Source organism: Stegodyphus dumicola, chromosome X1 (assembly GCF_044657685.1).
Source record: "Stegodyphus dumicola isolate Sdum_Otavi_A_Nest chromosome X1, ASM4465768v1".
Classification (NCBI taxonomy): Eukaryota; Metazoa; Arthropoda; class Arachnida; order Araneae; family Eresidae; genus Stegodyphus; species Stegodyphus dumicola.
The window spans coordinates 4,799,412-4,818,867 of record NC_140780.1 but is presented as its reverse complement, the minus strand read 5'-3'; the positions used below and the strand labels follow the sequence as shown (position 1 = coordinate 4,818,867).

The following is a 19,456-nucleotide window of genomic DNA, read 5'->3' as shown; positions in this document are numbered from 1 at the left end:
ATATTACGTCACTTTAATGAAATTATAGCAATATTTCAGTCAGAGAAAGAACATACTGACTGGCTGTCCGGGTTCGAGCCCAGCTTTAATACACCAAGCCAAGACACATCAAATGCCGTTGAATGATACAGCATTTTGAAATGATGCAAAAAATTTAAATGCTATTTTCTGGAAGCACTATTGTAATTACCTACATACTAAAATTTTGAGCAAAAATTAAAGAAAACTAAGATACTCTTTTTCTTTAGAAGGAATCAAAGTCATATACTAATGTACGGATGCTCAACGTATTGTACTATAAAACCTAAACATAGGAATGAAATTTTGTCAGCTATGTGACATGTCCAATAAAGAGGAATTCCGTAAATTGTAGAATAGAACCTACGTCTGAAAACAGATGAATGGTAAAACATAATTCAAATACTTTACTTTTAGCACTGAAGCAGGTATTCTACATTTAACTGCCATAATTCACATACAGAATTAGTAATATAATAGCTCAAAATATTGTAAGAACAAAAGACGCATTACATAAACATTAAAAGAAATCTATATACATTTATTAGTATTACGAGGGTTTATTCTGAAATATTATAAGGTCACTTTCAATGAAATGATAGAAATTTTCACTCAGGGAAGGGACATTCTGTCTGGCTGCCTAGGCTGTATCCCAGCTCTTGTTACAAAAGTTTCATAGAAGAATTTTAAAAATCCAGAAACGAAACTTATGAAGAAATTATTGAACATACCTGGTTCTACGATTTAGCGATTCTTACAGACATAATAACTAAATCTTAAACTTGAGGGGGAGGAGAGAACTAAACTAAAGTCTTTGAATTAAAGGTCTTATAAATTCATTTTAAATCAAATTAATTTTGTGAAAATATTACACAAATATAAGGAATATACATTTTGACCATAATGTAATGTACGTTTTGCCACTTTGAAAATCTCGAGAACTAAAGCGTGAAATATAAGAAAACTGAAACAAACATTTGAAAAATCTTATCGAGCTTAAGTTAGTTTCTAAATTAGATGTTTTGAGTGTATTTAAAATTAGGCCAACTACTTCATTCACTTCAAACCCATTACATAATACTAGTATTTAAGAAAAATGGTAAAAGATTGCAAATATGTTAAATAACAATTCTACTGATCTAGAAATGGAAGTAACTGATTTTCATCCTAATTAAGATCAAGAATATCACAAAAAGCCATTTGAATAGTCCTAGATCAGAAAAATCATGACCTGTTAAACTTTTAAAAAGATAAATTTCTGCTCTCGATCTACTAAAAAATGTGAAAGAGGATTTTCAACAACGAACTTGTTAAAAATCAATGTTCAGATACAAGATAACAAGCAAACATCCGAACGACTGCATGGATTTAGCCATAACATGGCATGTAGCAGAGGGAAAGAAAAACTCGCAGAAGAAATGCAGTGTACAAATTATAACATTCAAGCATTTCTAGTGGAAATAAAGTTAATATAAAACAAGAATTACCAGCCACAGATGTGTTTTTGCTCTGCACTATTTCTCCATTCTTTTCCTCTTCGTTCTTTTTCTTTCATGATATCATATTCTGCAATCCAAGAGTGCACAAAAATGATGACAAATTACACTAGAAGAGGCCAAGGGGGGAAAAGGAATCATTAGATTTTAACTACTTTGATAATAAAGAATAATTATACACACACAGAAATATCTAATATTGTTTCTTAATATATAAAACTTCAAAAGTAGCCTTCTTTGTTTTAAATTCCAGCAATGTGCTACATTGTTACTAAAATCATGACTGCAGTCGATAGAAAAGCAAATGATTTTCCTAATACGACAAAAGTACAGTAAGCGAAGGGGGATTTTAATGTAATGGTACAACATGAACAATAAAAGAAAAAAAATTAGACAGTTATTACGGATACACAGAATAAAAGGGATAATGATCTTCGAGAGTAAATAATTTCAGCGCTGCAAAATGATGGCACCAAAAGACAATAAGCAGGTAATTTTAAGTAACAAATAAACAAAATAAACTTTACTGTTAGCTTTACTGAAGCAGATGTTATATATTAAACAATCTTAATTCACACACAGAATTAGTGACATAACAGATCAAAAAAGAGTAATAATCAAACTCGCAATATATTAACATTAAAATAGCTATACATATATATATTTTTATAGATTTTTTTTTTAGAAAGGGCTGAAAAACACCATTCTAAAAACAGATTTCGAAGAACATCTTGGAAACAAAAGTCATTAACCATAAAAAAATATGTCATTCAGAATTTTAACGTAAGAACCGTTTCTATTTTTATGTTCTTTACTTAGGTACTCTTATCCATGAGAGAGGAACGCTTAACCCAATGTACAAGAAATTATCCTGAAATATTACGTCACTTTAATGAAATTATAGCAATATTTCAGTCAGAGAAAGAACATACTGACTGGCTGCCCGGGTTCGAGCCCAGCTTTAATACACCAAGCCAAGACACATCAAATGCCATTGAATGATACAGCATTTTGAAATGATGCAAAAAATTTAAATGCTATTTTCTGGAAGCACTATTGTAATTACCTACATACTAAAATTTTGAGCAAAAATTAAAGAAAACTAAGATACTCTTTTTCTTTAGAAGGAATCAAAGTCATATACTAATGTACGGATGCTCAACGTATTGTACTATAAAACCTAAACATAGGAATGAAATTTTGTCAGCTATGTGACATGTCCAATAAAGAGGAATTCCGTAAATTGTAGAATAGAACCTACGTCTGAAAACAGATGAACGGTAAAACATAATTCAAATACTTTACTTTTAGCACTGAAGCAGGTATTCTACATTAAACTGCCTTAATTCACATACAGAATTAGTAATATAATAGCTCAAAATATTGTAAGAACAAAACACGCATTACATAAACATTAAAAGAAATCTATATACATTTATTAGTGTTACGAGGGTTTATTCTGAAATATTATAAGGTCACTTTCAACGAAATGATAGAAATTTTCACTCAGGGAAGGGACATTCTGTCTGGCTGCCTAAGTTCTATCCCAGCTCTTGTTACAAAAGTTTCATAGAAGAATTTTAAAAATCCAGAAACGAAACTTATGAAGAAATTAATGAACATACCTGGTTCTACGATTTAGCCATTCTTACAGACATAATAACTAAATCTCAAACTTGAGGGGGAGGAGAGAACTAAACTAAAGTCTTTGAATTAAAGGTCTTATAAATTCATTTTAAATCAAATTAATTTTGTGAAAATATTACACAAATATAAGGAATATACGTTTTGACCATAATGTAATGTACGTTTTGCCACTTTGAAAATCTCGAGAACTAAAGCGTGAAATATAAGAAAACTGAAACAAACATTTGAAAAATCTCATCGAGCTTAAGTGAGTTTCTAAATTAGATGTTTTGAGTGTATTTAAAATTAGGGCAACTACTTCGTTCACTTCAAACCCATTACATAATACTAGCATTTAAGAAAAATGGTAAAAGATTGCAAATATGTTAAATAACAATTCTACTGATCTAGAAATGGAAGTAACTGATTTGCATCCTAATTAAGATCAAGAATATCACAAAAAGCCATTTTAATAGTCCTAGATCAGAAAAGTCATGACCTGTTAAACTTTTAAAAAGATAAATTTCTGCTTTCGATCTACTAAAAAATGTGAAAGAGGATTTTCAACAACGAACTTGTTAAAAATCAATGTTCAGATACAAGATAACAAACAAACATCCGAAAGACTGCATGGATTTAGCCATAACATGGCATGTACCAGAGGGAAAGAAAAACTCGCAGAAGAAATGCAGTGTACAAATTATAACATTCAAGCATTTCTAGTGGAAATAAAGTTAATATAAAACAAGAATTACCAGCCACAGATGTGTTTTTGCTCTGCACTATTTCTCCATTCTTTTCCTCTTCGTTCTTTTTCTTTCAGGATATCATGTTCTGCAATCCAAGAGTGCACAAAAATGATGACAAATTACACTAGAAGAGGCCAAGGGGGGAAAAGGAATCATTAGATTTTAACTACTTTGATAATAAAGAATAATTATACACACACAGAAATATCTAATATTGTTTCTTAATATATAAAACTTCAAAAGTAGCCTTCTTTGTTTTAAATTCCAGCAATGTGCTACATTGTTACTAAAATCATGACTGCAGTCGATAGAAAAGCAAATGATTTTCCTAATACGACAAAAGTACAGTAAGCGAAGGGGGATTTTAATGTATGGGTACAACATGAACAATAAAAGAAAAAAAATTAGACAGTTATTACGGATACACAGAATAAAAGGGATAATGATCTTCGAGAGTAAATAATTTCAGCGCTGCAAAATGATGGCACCAAAAGACAATAAGCAGGTAATTTTAAGTAACAAATAAACAAAATAAACTTTACTGTTAGCTTTACTGAAGCAGATGTTATATATTAAACAATCTTAATTCACACACAGAATTAGTGACATAACAGATCAAAAAAGAGTAATAATCAAACTCGCAATATATTAACATTAAAATAGCTATACATATATATATTTTTATAGATTTTTTTTTTTAGAAAGGGCTGAAAAACACCATTCTAAAAACAGATTTCGAAGAACATCTTGGAAACAAAAGTCATTAACCATAAAAAAATATTTCATTCAGAATTTTAACGTAAGAACCGTTTCTATTTTTAAGTTCTTTACTTAGGTACTCTTATCCATGAGAGAGGAACGCTTAACCCAATGTACAAGAAATTATCCTGAAATATTACGTCACTTTAATGAAATTATAGCAATATTTCAGTCAGAGAAAGAACATACTGACTGGCTGCCCGGGTTCGAGCCCAACTTTAATACACCAAGCCAAGACACATCAAATGCCATTGAATGATACAGCATTTTGAAATGATGCAAAAAATTTAAATGCTATTTTCTGGAAGCACTATTGTAATTACCTACATACTAAAATTTTGAGCAAAAATTAAAGAAAACTAAGATACTCTTTTTCTTTAGAAGGAATCAAAGTCATATACTAATGTACGGATGCTCAACGTATTGTACTATAAAACCTAAACATAGGAATGAAATTTTGTCAGCTATGTGACATGTCCAATAAAGAGGAATTCCGTAAATTGTAGAATAGAACCTACGTCTGAAAACAGATGAACGGTAAAACATAATTCAAATACTTTACTTTTAGCACTGAAGCAGGTATTCTACATTAAACTGCCTTAATTCACATACAGAATTAGTAATATAATAGCTCAAAATATTGTAAGAACAAAACACGCATTACATAAACATTAAAAGAAATCTATATACATTTATTAGTGTTACGAGGGTTTATTCTGAAATATTATAAGGTCACTTTCAACGAAATGATAGAAATTTTCACTCAGGGAAGGGACATTCTGTCTGGCTGCCTAAGTTCTATCCCAGCTCTTGTTACAAAAGTTTCATAGAAGAATTTTAAAAATCCAGAAACGAAACTTATGAAGAAATTAATGAACATACCTGGTTCTACGATTTAGCCATTCTTACAGACATAATAACTAAATCTCAAACTTGAGGGGGAGGAGAGAACTAAACTAAAGTCTTTGAATTAAAGGTCTTATAAATTCATTTTAAATCAAATTAATTTTGTGAAAATATTACACAAATATAAGGAATATACGTTTTGACCATAATGTAATGTACGTTTTGCCACTTTGAAAATCTCGAGAACTAAAGCGTGAAATATAAGAAAACTGAAACAAACATTTGAAAAATCTCATCGAGCTTAAGTGAGTTTCTAAATTAGATGTTTTGAGTGTATTTAAAATTAGGGCAACTACTTCGTTCACTTCAAACCCATTACATAATACTAGCATTTAAGAAAAATGGTAAAAGATTGCAAATATGTTAAATAACAATTCTACTGATCTAGAAATGGAAGTAACTGATTTGCATCCTAATTAAGATCAAGAATATCACAAAAAGCCATTTTAATAGTCCTAGATCAGAAAAGTCATGACCTGTTAAACTTTTAAAAAGATAAATTTCTGCTTTCAATCTACTAAAAAATGTGAAAGAGGATTTTCAACAACGAACTTGTTAAAAATCAATGTTCAGATACAAGATAACAAACAAACATCCGAAAGACTGCATGGATTTAGCCATAACATGGCATGTACCAGAGGGAAAGAAAAACTCGCAGAAGAAATGCAGTGTACAAATTATAACATTCAAGCATTTCTAGTGGAAATAAAGTTAATATAAAACAAGAATTACCAGCCACAGATGTGTTTTTGCTCTGCACTATTTCTCCATTCTTTTCCTCTTCGTTCTTTTTCTTTCATGATATCATGTTCTGCAATCCAAGAGTGCACAAAAATGATGACAAATTACACTAGAAGAGGCCAAGGGGGGAAAAGGAATCATTAGATTTTAACTACTTTGATAATAAAGAATAATTATACACACACAGAAATATCTAATATTGTTTCTTAATATATAAAACTTCAAAAGTAGCCTTCTTTGTTTTAAATTCCAGCAATGTGCTACATTGTTACTAAAATCATGACTGCAGTCGATAGAAAAGCAAATGATTTTCCTAATACGACAAAAGTACAGTAAGCGAAGGGGGATTTTAATGTATGGGTACAACATGAACAATAAAAGAAAAAAAATTAGACAGTTATTACGGATACACAGAATAAAAGGGATAATGATCTTCGAGAGTAAATAATTTCAGCGCTGCAAAATGATGGCACCAAAAGACAATAAGCAGGTAATTTTAAGTAACAAATAAACAAAATAAACTTTACTGTTAGCTTTACTGAAGCAGATGTTATATATTAAACAATCTTAATTCACACACAGAATTAGTGACATAACAGATCAAAAAAGAGTAATAATCAAACTCGCAATATATTAACATTAAAATAGCTATACATATATATATTTTTATAGATTTTTTTTTTTAGAAAGGGCTGAAAAACACCATTCTAAAAACAGATTTCGAAGAACATCTTGGAAACAAAAGTCATTAACCGTAAAAAAATATTTCATTCAGAATTTTAACGTAAGAACCGTTTCTATTTTTAAGTTCTTTACTTAGGTACTTTTACCCATGAGAGAGAAACGCTTAACCCAATGTACAAGAAATTATCCTGAAATATTACGTCACTTTAATGAAATTATAGCAATATTTCAGTCAGAGAAAGAACATACTGACTGGCTGCCCGGGTTCGAGCCCAACTTTAATACACCAAGCCAAGACACATCAAATGCCATTGAATGATACAGCATTTTGAAATGATGCAAAAAATTTAAATGCTATTTTCTGGAAGCACTATTGTAATTACCTACATACTAAAATTTTGAGCAAAAATTAAAGAAAACTAAGATACTCTTTTTCTTTAGAAGGAATCAAAGTCATATACTAATGTACGGATGCTCAACGTATTGTACTATAAAACCTAAACATAGGAATGAAATTTTGTCAGCTATGTGACATGTCCAATAAAGAGGAATTCCGTAAATTGTAGAATAGAACCTACGTCTGAAAACAGATGAACGGTAAAACATAATTCAAATACTTTACTTTTAGCACTGAAGCAGGTATTCTACATTAAACTGCCTTAATTCACATACAGAATTAGTAATATAATAGCTCAAAATATTGTAAGAACAAAACACGCATTACATAAACATTAAAAGAAATCTATATACATTTATTAGTGTTACGAGGGTTTATTCTGAAATATTATAAGGTCACTTTCAACGAAATGATAGAAATTTTCACTCAGGGAAGGGACATTCTGTCTGGCTGCCTAAGTTCTATCCCAGCTCTTGTTACAAAAGTTTCATAGAAGAATTTTAAAAATCCAGAAACGAAACTTATGAAGAAATTAATGAACATACCTGGTTCTACGATTTAGCCATTCTTACAGACATAATAACTAAATCTCAAACTTGAGGGGGAGGAGAGAACTAAACTAAAGTCTTTGAATTAAAGGTCTTATAAATTCATTTTAAATCAAATTAATTTTGTGAAAATATTACACAAATATAAGGAATATACGTTTTGACCATAATGTAATGTACGTTTTGCCACTTTGAAAATCTCGAGAACTAAAGCGTGAAATATAAGAAAACTGAAACAAACATTTGAAAAATCTCATCGAGCTTAAGTGAGTTTCTAAATTAGATGTTTTGAGTGTATTTAAAATTAGGGCAACTACTTCGTTCACTTCAAACCCATTACATAATACTAGCATTTAAGAAAAATGGTAAAAGATTGCAAATATGTTAAATAACAATTCTACTGATCTAGAAATGGAAGTAACTGATTTGCATCCTAATTAAGATCAAGAATATCACAAAAAGCCATTTTAATAGTCCTAGATCAGAAAAGTCATGACCTGTTAAACTTTTAAAAAGATAAATTTCTGCTTTCAATCTACTAAAAAATGTGAAAGAGGATTTTCAACAACGAACTTGTTAAAAATCAATGTTCAGATACAAGATAACAAACAAACATCCGAAAGACTGCATGGATTTAGCCATAACATGGCATGTACCAGAGGGAAAGAAAAACTCGCAGAAGAAATGCAGTGTACAAATTATAACATTCAAGCATTTCTAGTGGAAATAAAGTTAATATAAAACAAGAATTACCAGCCACAGATGTGTTTTTGCTCTGCACTATTTCTCCATTCTTTTCCTCTTCGTTCTTTTTCTTTCATGATATCATGTTCTGCAATCCAAGAGTGCACAAAAATGATGACAAATTACACTAGAAGAGGCCAAGGGGGGAAAAGGAATCATTAGATTTTAACTACTTTGATAATAAAGAATAATTATACACACACAGAAATATCTAATATTGTTTCTTAATATATAAAACTTCAAAAGTAGCCTTCTTTGTTTTAAATTCCAGCAATGTGCTACATTGTTACTAAAATCATGACTGCAGTCGATAGAAAAGCAAATGATTTTCCTAATACGACAAAAGTACAGTAAGCGAAGGGGGATTTTAATGTATGGGTACAACATGAACAATAAAAGAAAAAAAATTAGACAGTTATTACGGATACACAGAATAAAAGGGATAATGATCTTCGAGAGTAAATAATTTCAGCGCTGCAAAATGATGGCACCAAAAGACAATAAGCAGGTAATTTTAAGTAACAAATAAACAAAATAAACTTTACTGTTAGCTTTACTGAAGCAGATGTTATATATTAAACAATCTTAATTCACACACAGAATTAGTGACATAACAGATCAAAAAAGAGTAATAATCAAACTCGCAATATATTAACATTAAAATAGCTATACATATATATATTTTTATAGATTTTTTTTTTTAGAAAGGGCTGAAAAACACCATTCTAAAAACAGATTTCGAAGAACATCTTGGAAACAAAAGTCATTAACCGTAAAAAAATATTTCATTCAGAATTTTAACGTAAGAACCGTTTCTATTTTTAAGTTCTTTACTTAGGTACTTTTACCCATGAGAGAGAAACGCTTAACCCAATGTACAAGAAATTATCCTGAAATATTACGTCACTTTAATGAAATTATAGCAATATTTCAGTCAGAGAAAGAACATACTGACTGGCTGCCCGGGTTCGAGCCCAGCTTTAATACACCAAGCCAAGACACATCAAATGCCGTTGAATGATACAGCATTTTAAAATGATGCAAAAAATTTAAATGCTATTTTCTGGAAGCACTATTGTAATTACCTACATACTAAAATTTTGAGCAAAAATTAAAGAAAACTAAGATACTCTTTTTCTTTAGAAGGAATCAAAGTCATATACTAACGTACGGATGCTCAACGTATTGTACTATAAAACCTAAACATAGGAATGAAATTTTGTCAGCTATGTGACATGTCCAATAAAGAGGAATTCCGTAAATTGTAGAATAGAACCTACGTCTGAAAACAGATGAACGGTAAAACATAATTCAAATACTTTACTTTTAGCACTGAAGCAGGTATTCTACATTAAACTGCCTTAATTCACATACAGAATTAGTAATATAATAGCTCAAAATATTGTAAGAACCAAACACGCATTACATAAACATTAAAAGAAATCTATATACATTTATTAGTGGTACGAGGGTTTATTCTGAAATATTATAAGGTCACTTTCAATGAAATGATAGAAATTTTCACTCAGGGAAGGGACATTCTGTCTGGCTGCCTAAGTTCTATCCCAGCTCTTGTTACAAAAGTTTCATAGAAGAATTTTAAAAATCTAGAAACGAAACTTATGAAGAAATTATTGAACATACCTGGTTCTACGATTTAGCCATTCTTACAGACATAATAACTAAATCTCAAACTTGAGGGGGAGGAGAGAACTAAACTAAAGTCTTTGAATTAAAGGTCTTATAAATTCATTTTAAATCAAATTAATTTTGTGAAAATATTACACAAATATAAGGAATATACATTTTTACCATAATGTAATGTGCGTTTTGCCACTTTGAAAATCTCGAGAACTAAAGCGTGAAATATAAGAAAACTGAAACAAACATTTGAAAAATCTCATCGAGCTTAAGTGAGTTTCTAAATTAGATGTTCTGAGTGTATTTAAAATTAGGGCAACTACTTCGTTCACTTCAAACCCATTACATAATACTAGCATTTAAGAAAAATGGTAAAAGATTGCAAATATGTTAAATAACAATTCTACTGATCTAGAAATGGAAGTAACTGATTTGCATCCTAATTAAGATCAAGAATATCACAAAAAGCCATTTTAATAGTTATAGATCAGAAAAGTCATGACCTGTTAAACTTTTAAAAAGATAAATTTCTGCTTTCGATCTACTAAAAAATGTGAAAGAGGATTTTCAACAACGAACTTGTTAAAAATCAATGTTCAGATACAAGATAACAAACAAACATCCGAAAGACTGCATGGATTTAGCAATAACATGGCATGTACCAGAGGGAAAGAAAAACTCGCCGAAGAAATGCAGTGTACAAATTATAACATTCAAGCATTTCTAGTGGAAATAAAGTTAATATAAAACAAGAATTACCAGCCACAGATGTGTTTTTGCTCTGCACTATTTCTCCATTCTTTTCCTCTTCGTTCTTTTTCTTTCATGATATCATGTTCTGCAATCCAAGAGTGCACAAAAATGATGACAAATTACACTAGAAGAGGCCAAGGGGGGAAAAGGAATCATTAGATTTTAACTACTTTGATAATAAAGAATAATTATACACACACAGAAATATCTAATATTGTTTCTTAATATATAAAACTTCAAAAGTAGCCTTCTTTGTTTTAAATTCCAGCAATGTGCTACATTGTTACTAAAATCATGACTGCAGTCGATAGAAAAGCAAATGATTTTCCTAATACGACAAAAGTACAGTAAGCGAAGGGGGATTTTAATGTATGGGTACAACATGAACAATAAAAGAAAAAAAATTAGACAGTTATTACGGATACACAGAATAAAAGGGATAATGATCTTCGAGAGTAAATAATTTCAGCGCTGCAAAATGATGGCACCAAAAGACAATAAGCAGGTAATTTTAAGTAACAAATAAACAAAATAAACTTTACTGTTAGCTTTACTGAAGCAGATGTTATATATTAAACAATCTTAATTCACACACAGAATTAGTGACATAACAGATCAAAAAAGAGTAATAATCAAACTCGCAATATATTAACATTAAAATAGCTATACATATATATATTTTTATAGATTTTTTTTTTTAGAAAGGGCTGAAAAACACCATTCTAAAAACAGATTTCGAAGAACATCTTGGAAACAAAAGTCATTAACCATAAAAAAATATTTCATTCAGAATTTTAACGTAAGAACCGTTTCTATTTTTAAGTTCTTTACTTAGGTACTTTTACCCATGAGAGAGAAACGCTTAACCCAATGTACAAGAAATTATCCTGAAATATTACGTCACTTTAATGAAATTATAGCAATATTTCAGTCAGAGAAAGAACATACTGACTGGCTGCCCGGGTTCGAGCCCAGCTTTAATACACCAAGCCAAGACACATCAAATGCCGTTGAATGATACAGCATTTTAAAATGATGCAAAAAATTTAAATGCTATTTTCTGGAAGCACTATTGTAATTACCTACATACTAAAATTTTGAGCAAAAATTAAAGAAAACTAAGATACTCTTTTTCTTTAGAAGGAATCAAAGTCATATACTAACGTACGGATGCTCAACGTATTGTACTATAAAACCTAAACATAGGAATGAAATTTTGTCAGCTATGTGACATGTCCAATAAAGAGGAATTCCGTAAATTGTAGAATAGAACCTACGTCTGAAAACAGATGAACGGTAAAACATAATTCAAATACTTTACTTTTAGCACTGAAGCAGGTATTCTACATTAAACTGCCTTAATTCACATACAGAATTAGTAATATAATAGCTCAAAATATTGTAAGAACAAAACACGCATTACATAAACATTAAAAGAAATCTATATACATTTATTAGTGTTACGAGGGTTTATTCTGAAATATTATAAGGTCACTTTCAATGAAATGATAGAAATTTTCACTCAGGGAAGGGACATTCTGTCTGGCTGCCTAAGTTCTATCCCAGCTCTTGTTACAAAAGTTTCATAGAAGAATTTTAAAAATCCAGAAACGAAACTTATGAAGAAATTATTGAACATACCTGGTTCTACGATTTAGCCATTCTTACAGACATAATAACTAAATCTTAAACTTGAGGGGGAGGAGAGAACTAAACTAAAGTCTTTGAATTAAAGGTCTTATAAATTCATTTTAAATCAAATTAATTTTGTGAAAATATTACACAAATATAAGGAATATACATTTTTACCATAATGTAATGTACGTTTTGCCACTTTGAAAATCTCGAGAACTAAAGCGTGAAATATAAGAAAACTGAAACAAACATTTGAAAAATCTCATCGAGCTTAAGTGAGTTTCTAAATTAGATGTTCTGAGTGTATTTAAAATTAGGGCAACTACTTCGTTCACTTCAAACCCATTACATAATACTAGCATTTAAGAAAAATGGTAAAAGATTGCAAATATGTTAAATAACAATTCTACTGATCTAGAAATGGAAGTAACTGATTTGCATCCTAATTAAGATCAAGAATATCACAAAAAGCCATTTTAATAGTTATAGATCAGAAAAGTCATGACCTGTTAAACTTTTAAAAAGATAAATTTCTGCTTTCGATCTACTAAAAAATGTGAAAGAGGATTTTCAACAACGAACTTGTTAAAAATCAATGTTCAGATACAAGATAACAAACAAACATCCGAAAGACTGCATGGATTTAGCAATAACATGGCATGTACCAGAGGGAAAGAAAAACTCGCCGAAGAAATGCAGTGTACAAATTATAACATTCAAGCATTTCTAGTGGAAATAAAGTTAATATAAAACAAGAATTACCAGCCACAGATGTGTTTTTGCTCTGCACTATTTCTCCATTCTTTTCCTCTTCGTTCTTTTTCTTTCATGATATCATGTTCTGCAATCCAAGAGTGCACAAAAATGATGACAAATTACACTAGAAGAGGCCAAGGGGGGAAAAGGAATCATTAGATTTTAACTACTTTGATAATAAAGAATAATTATACACACACAGAAATATCTAATATTGTTTCTTAATATATAAAACTTCAAAAGTAGCCTTCTTTGTTTTAAATTCCAGCAATGTGCTACATTGTTACTAAAATCATGACTGCAGTCGATAGAAAAGCAAATGATTTTCCTAATACGACAAAAGTACAGTAAGCGAAGGGGGATTTTAATGTATGGGTACAACATGAACAATAAAAGAAAAAAAATTAGACAGTTATTACGGATACACAGAATAAAAGGGATAATGATCTTCGAGAGTAAATAATTTCAGCGCTGCAAAATGATGGCACCAAAAGACAATAAGCAGGTAATTTTAAGTAACAAATAAACAAAATAAACTTTACTGTTAGCTTTACTGAAGCAGATGTTATATATTAAACAATCTTAATTCACACACAGAATTAGTGACATAACAGATCAAAAAAGAGTAATAATCAAACTCACAATATATTAACATTAAAATAGCTATACATATATATATTTTTATAGATTTTTTTTTTTAGAAAGGGCTGAAAAACACCATTCTAAAAACAGATTTCGAAGAACATCTTGGAAACAAAAGTCATTAACCATAAAAAAATATTTCATTCAGAATTTTAATGTAAGAACCGTTTCTATTTTTAAGTTCTTTACTTAGGTACTCTTATCCATGAGAGAGGAACGCTTAACCCAATGTACAAGAAATTATCCTGAAATATTACGTCACTTTAATGAAATTATAGCAATATTTCAGTCAGAGAAAGAACATACTGACTGGCTGCCTGGGTTCGAGCCCAGCTTTAATACACCAAGCCAAGACACATCAAATGCCATTGAATGATACAGCATTTTGAAATGATGCAAAAAATTTAAATGCTATTTTCTGGAAGCACTATTGTAATTACCTACATACTAAAATTTTGAGCAAAAATTAAAGAAAACTACGATACTCTTTTTCTTTAGAAGGAATCAAAGTCATATACTAATGTATGGATGCTCAACGTATTGTACTATAAAACCTAAACATAGGAATGAAATTTTGTCAGCTATGTGAGGTGTCCAATAAAGAGGAATTCCGTAAATTGTAGAATAGAACCTACGTCTGAAAACAGATGAACGGTAAAACATAATTCAAATACTTTACTTTTAGCACTGAAGCAGGTATTCTACATTAAACTGCCTTAATTCACATACAGAATTAGTAATATAATAGCTCAAAATATTGTAAGAACAAAACACGCATTACATAAACATTAAAAGAAATCTATATACATTTATTAGTGTTACGAGGGTTTATTCTGAAATATTATAAGGTCACTTTCAATGAAATGATAGAAATTTTCACTCAGGGAAGGGACATTCTGTCTGGCTGCCTAAGTTCTATCCCAGCTCTTGTTACAAAAGTTTCATAGAAGAATTTTAAAAATCCACAAACGAAACTTATGAAGAAATTATTGAACATACCTGGTTCTACGATTTAGCCATTCTTACAGACATAATAACTAAATCTTAAACTTGAGGGGGAGGAGAGAACTAAACTAAAGTCTTTGAATTAAAGGTCTTATAAATTCATTTTAAATCAAATTAATTTTGTGAAAATATTACACAAATATAAGGAATATACATTTTTACCATAATGTAATGTACGTTTTGCCACTTTGAAAATCTCGAGAACTAAAGCGTGAAATATAAGAAAACTGAAACAAACATTTGAAAAATCTCATCGAGCTTAAGTGAGTTTCTAAATTAGATGTTTTGAGTGTATTTAAAATTAGGGCAACTACTTCGTTCACTTCAAACCCATTACATAATACTAGTATTTAAGAAAAATGGTAAAAGATTGCAAATATGTTAAATAACAATTCTACTGATCTAGAAATGGAAGTAACTGATTTTCATCCTAATTAAGATCAAGAATATCACAAAAAGCCATTTGAATAGTCCTAGATCAGAAAAATCATGACCTGTTAAACTTCTAAAAAGATAAATTCCTGCTTTCGATCTACTAAAAGATGTGAAAGAGGATTTCCAACAACGAACATGTTAAAAATAAATGTTCAGATACAGGATAACAAACGAACATCCGAACGACTGCATGGATTTAGCCATAACATCGCATGTACCAGAGGGAAAGAAAAACTCGCAGAAGAAATGCAGTGTACAAATTATAACATTCAAGCATTTCTAGTGGAAATAAAGTTAATATAAAACAAGAATTACCAGCCACAGATGTGTTTTTGCTCTGCACTATTTCTCCATTCTTTTCCTCTTCGTTCTTTTTCTTTCAGGATATCATGTTCTGCAATCCAAGAGTGCACAAAAATGATGACAAATTACACTAGAAGAGGCCAAGGGGGGAAAAGGAATCATTAGATTTTAACTACTTTGATAATAAAGAATAATTATACACACACAGAAATATCTAATATTGTTTCTTAATATATAAAACTTCAAAAGTAGCCTTCTTTGTTTTAAATTCCAGCAATGTGCTACATTGTTACTAAAATCATGACTGCAGTCGATAGAAAAGCAAATGATTTTCCTAATACGACAAAAGTACAGTAAGCGAAGGGGGATTTTAATGTATGGGTACAACATGAACAATTAAAGAAAAAAAATTAGACAGTTATTACCGATACACAGAATAAAAGGGATACTGATCTTCGAGAGTAAATAATTTCAGCGCTGTAAAATGATGGCACCAAAAGACAATAAGCAGGTAATTTTAAGTAACAAATAAACAAAATAAACTTTACTGTTAGCTTTACTGAAGCAGATGTTATATATTAAACAATCTTAATTCACACACAGAATTAGTGACATAACAGATCAAAAAAGAGTAATAATCAAACTCGCAATATATTAACATTAAAATAGCTATACATATATATATTTTTATAGATTTTTTTTTTAGAAAGGGCTGAAAAACACCATTCTAAAAACAGATTTCGAAGAACATCTTGGAAACAAAAGTCATTAACCATAAAAAAATATTTCATTCAGAATTTTAACGTAAGAACCGTTTCTATTTTTAAGTTCTTTACTTAGGTACTTTTATCCATGAGAGAGGAACGCTTAACCCAATGTACAAGAAATTATTCTGAAATATTACGTCACTTTAATGAAATTATAGCAATATTTCAGTCAGAGAAAGAACATACTGACTGGCTGTCCGGGTTCGAGCCCAGCTTTAATACACCAAGCCAAGACACATCAAATGCCATTGAATGATACAGCATTTTGAAATGATGTAAAAAATTTAAATGCTATTTTCTGGAAGCACTATTGTAATTACCTACATACTAAACTTCTAAGCAAAAATTAAAGAAAACTAAGATACTCTTTTTCTTTAGAAGGAATCAAAGTCATATACTAATGTACGGATGCTCAACGTATTGTACTATAAAACCTAAACATAGGAATAAAATTTTGTCAGCTATGTGAGATGTCCAATAAAGAGGAATTCCGTAAATTGTAGAATAGGACCTACGTCTGAAAACAGATGAATGGTAAAACATAATTCAAATACTTTACTTTTAGCACTGAAGCAGGTATTCTACATTTAACTGCCTTAATTCACATACAGAATTAGTAATATAATAGCTCAAAATATTGTAAGAACAAAAGACGCATTACATAAACATTAAAAGAAATCTATATACATTTATTAGTATTACGAGGGTTTATTCTGAAATATTATAAGGTCACTTTCAATGAAATGATAGAAATTTTCACTCAGGGAAGAGACATTCTGTCTGGCTGCCTAGGTTGTATCCCAGCTCTTGTTACAAAAGTTTCATAGAAGAATTTTAAAAATCCAGAAACGAAACTTATGAAGAAATTATTGAACATACCTGGTTCTACGATTTAGCCATTCTTACAGACATAATAACTAAATCTTAAACTTGAGGGGGAGGAGAGAACTAAACTAAAGTCTTTGAATTAAAGGTCTTATAAATTCATTTTAAATCAAATTAATTTTGTGAAAATATTACACAAATATAAGGAATATACATTTTTACCATAATGTAATGTACATTTTGCCACTTTGAAAATCTCGAGAACTAAAGCGTGAAATATAAGAAAACTGAAACAAACATTTGAAAAATCTCATCGAGCTTAAGTGAGTTTCTAAATTAGATGTTTTGAGTGTTTTTAAAATTAGGGCAACTACTTCGTTCACTTCAAACCCATTACATAATACTAGCATTTAAGAAAAATGGTAAAAGATTGCAAATATGTTAAATAACAATTCTACTGATCTAGAAATGGAAGTAACTGATTTGCATCCTAATTAAGATCAAGAATATCACAAAAAGCCATTTTAATAGTTATAGATCAGAAAAGTCATGACCTGTTAAACTTTTAAAAAGATAAATTTCTGCTTTCGATCTACTAAAAAATGTGAAAGAGGATTTTCAACAACGAACTTGTTAAAAATCAATGTTCAGATACAAGATAACAAACAAACATCCGAAAGACTGCATGGATTTAGCAATAACATGGCATGTACCAGAGGGAAAGAAAAACTCGCCGAAGAAATGCAGTGTACAAATTATAACATTCAAGCATTTCTAGTGGAAATAAAGTTAATATAAAACAAGAATTACCAGCCACAGATGTGTTTTTGCTCTGCACTATTTCTCCATTCTTTTCCTCTTCGTTCTTTTTCTTTCATGATATCATGTTCTGCAATCCAAGAGTGCACAAAAATGATGACAAATTACACTAGAAGAGGCCAAGGGGGGAAAAGGAATCATTAGATTTTAACTACTTTGATAATAAAGAATAATTATACACACACAGAAATATCTAATATTGTTTCTTAATATATAAAACTTCAAAAGTAGCCTTCTTTGTTTTAAATTCCAGCAATGTGCTACATTGTTACTAAAATCATGACTGCAGTCGATAGAAAAGCAAATGATTTTCCTAATACGACAAAAGTACAGTAAGCGAAGGGGGATTTTAATGTATGGGTACAACATGAACAATAAAAGAAAAAAAATTAGACAGTTATTACGGATACACAGAATAAAAGGGATAATGATCTTCGAGAGTAAATAATTTCAGCGCTGCAAAATGATGGCACCAAAAGACAATAAGCAGGTAATTTTAAGTAACAAATAAACAAAATAAACTTTACTGTTAGCTTTACTGAAGCAGATGTTATATATTAAACAATCTTAATTCACACACAGAATTAGTGACATAACAGATCAAAAAAGAGTAATAATCAAACTCACAATATATTAACATTAAAATAGCTATACATATATATATTTTTATAGATTTTTTTTTTTAGAAAGGGCTGAAAAACACCATTCTAAAAACAGATTTCGAAGAACATCTTGGAAACAAAAGTCATTAACCATAAAAAAATATTTCATTCAGAATTTTAATGTAAGAACCGTTTCTATTTTTAAGTTCTTTACTTAGGTACTCTTATCCATGAGAGAGGAACGCTTAACCCAATGTACAAGAAATTATCCTGAAATATTACGTCACTTTAATGAAATTATAGCAATATTTCAGTCAGAGAAAGAACATACTGACTGGCTGCCTGGGTTCGAGCCCAGCTTTAATACACCAAGCCAAGACACATCAAATGCCATTGAATGATACAGCATTTTGAAATGATGCAAAAAATTTAAATGCTATTTTCTGGAAGCACTATTGTAATTACCTACATACTAAAATTTTGAGCAAAAATTAAAGAAAACTACGATACTCTTTTTCTTTAGAAGGAATCAAAGTCATATACTAATGTATGGATGCTCAACGTATTGTACTATAAAACCTAAACATAGGAATGAAATTTTGTCA

General features: G+C 30.0%; 1 long non-coding RNA gene across 1 annotated transcript; it reads right to left on the bottom strand.

Annotated features, from left to right (window-relative positions):
* Nucleotides 1–1,510: 1,510 nt before the first annotated feature.
* On the bottom strand, nt 1,511–15,975 carry LOC146993060 (uncharacterized). Its single transcript, XR_015038586.1, has 3 exons — nt 15,851–15,975; nt 3,896–4,013; nt 1,511–1,623 (listed from the first exon to the last, which is right to left on the bottom strand). It is a non-coding gene; the product is annotated as an uncharacterized LOC146993060 (long non-coding RNA).
* Nucleotides 15,976–19,456: the final 3,481 nt, after the last annotated feature.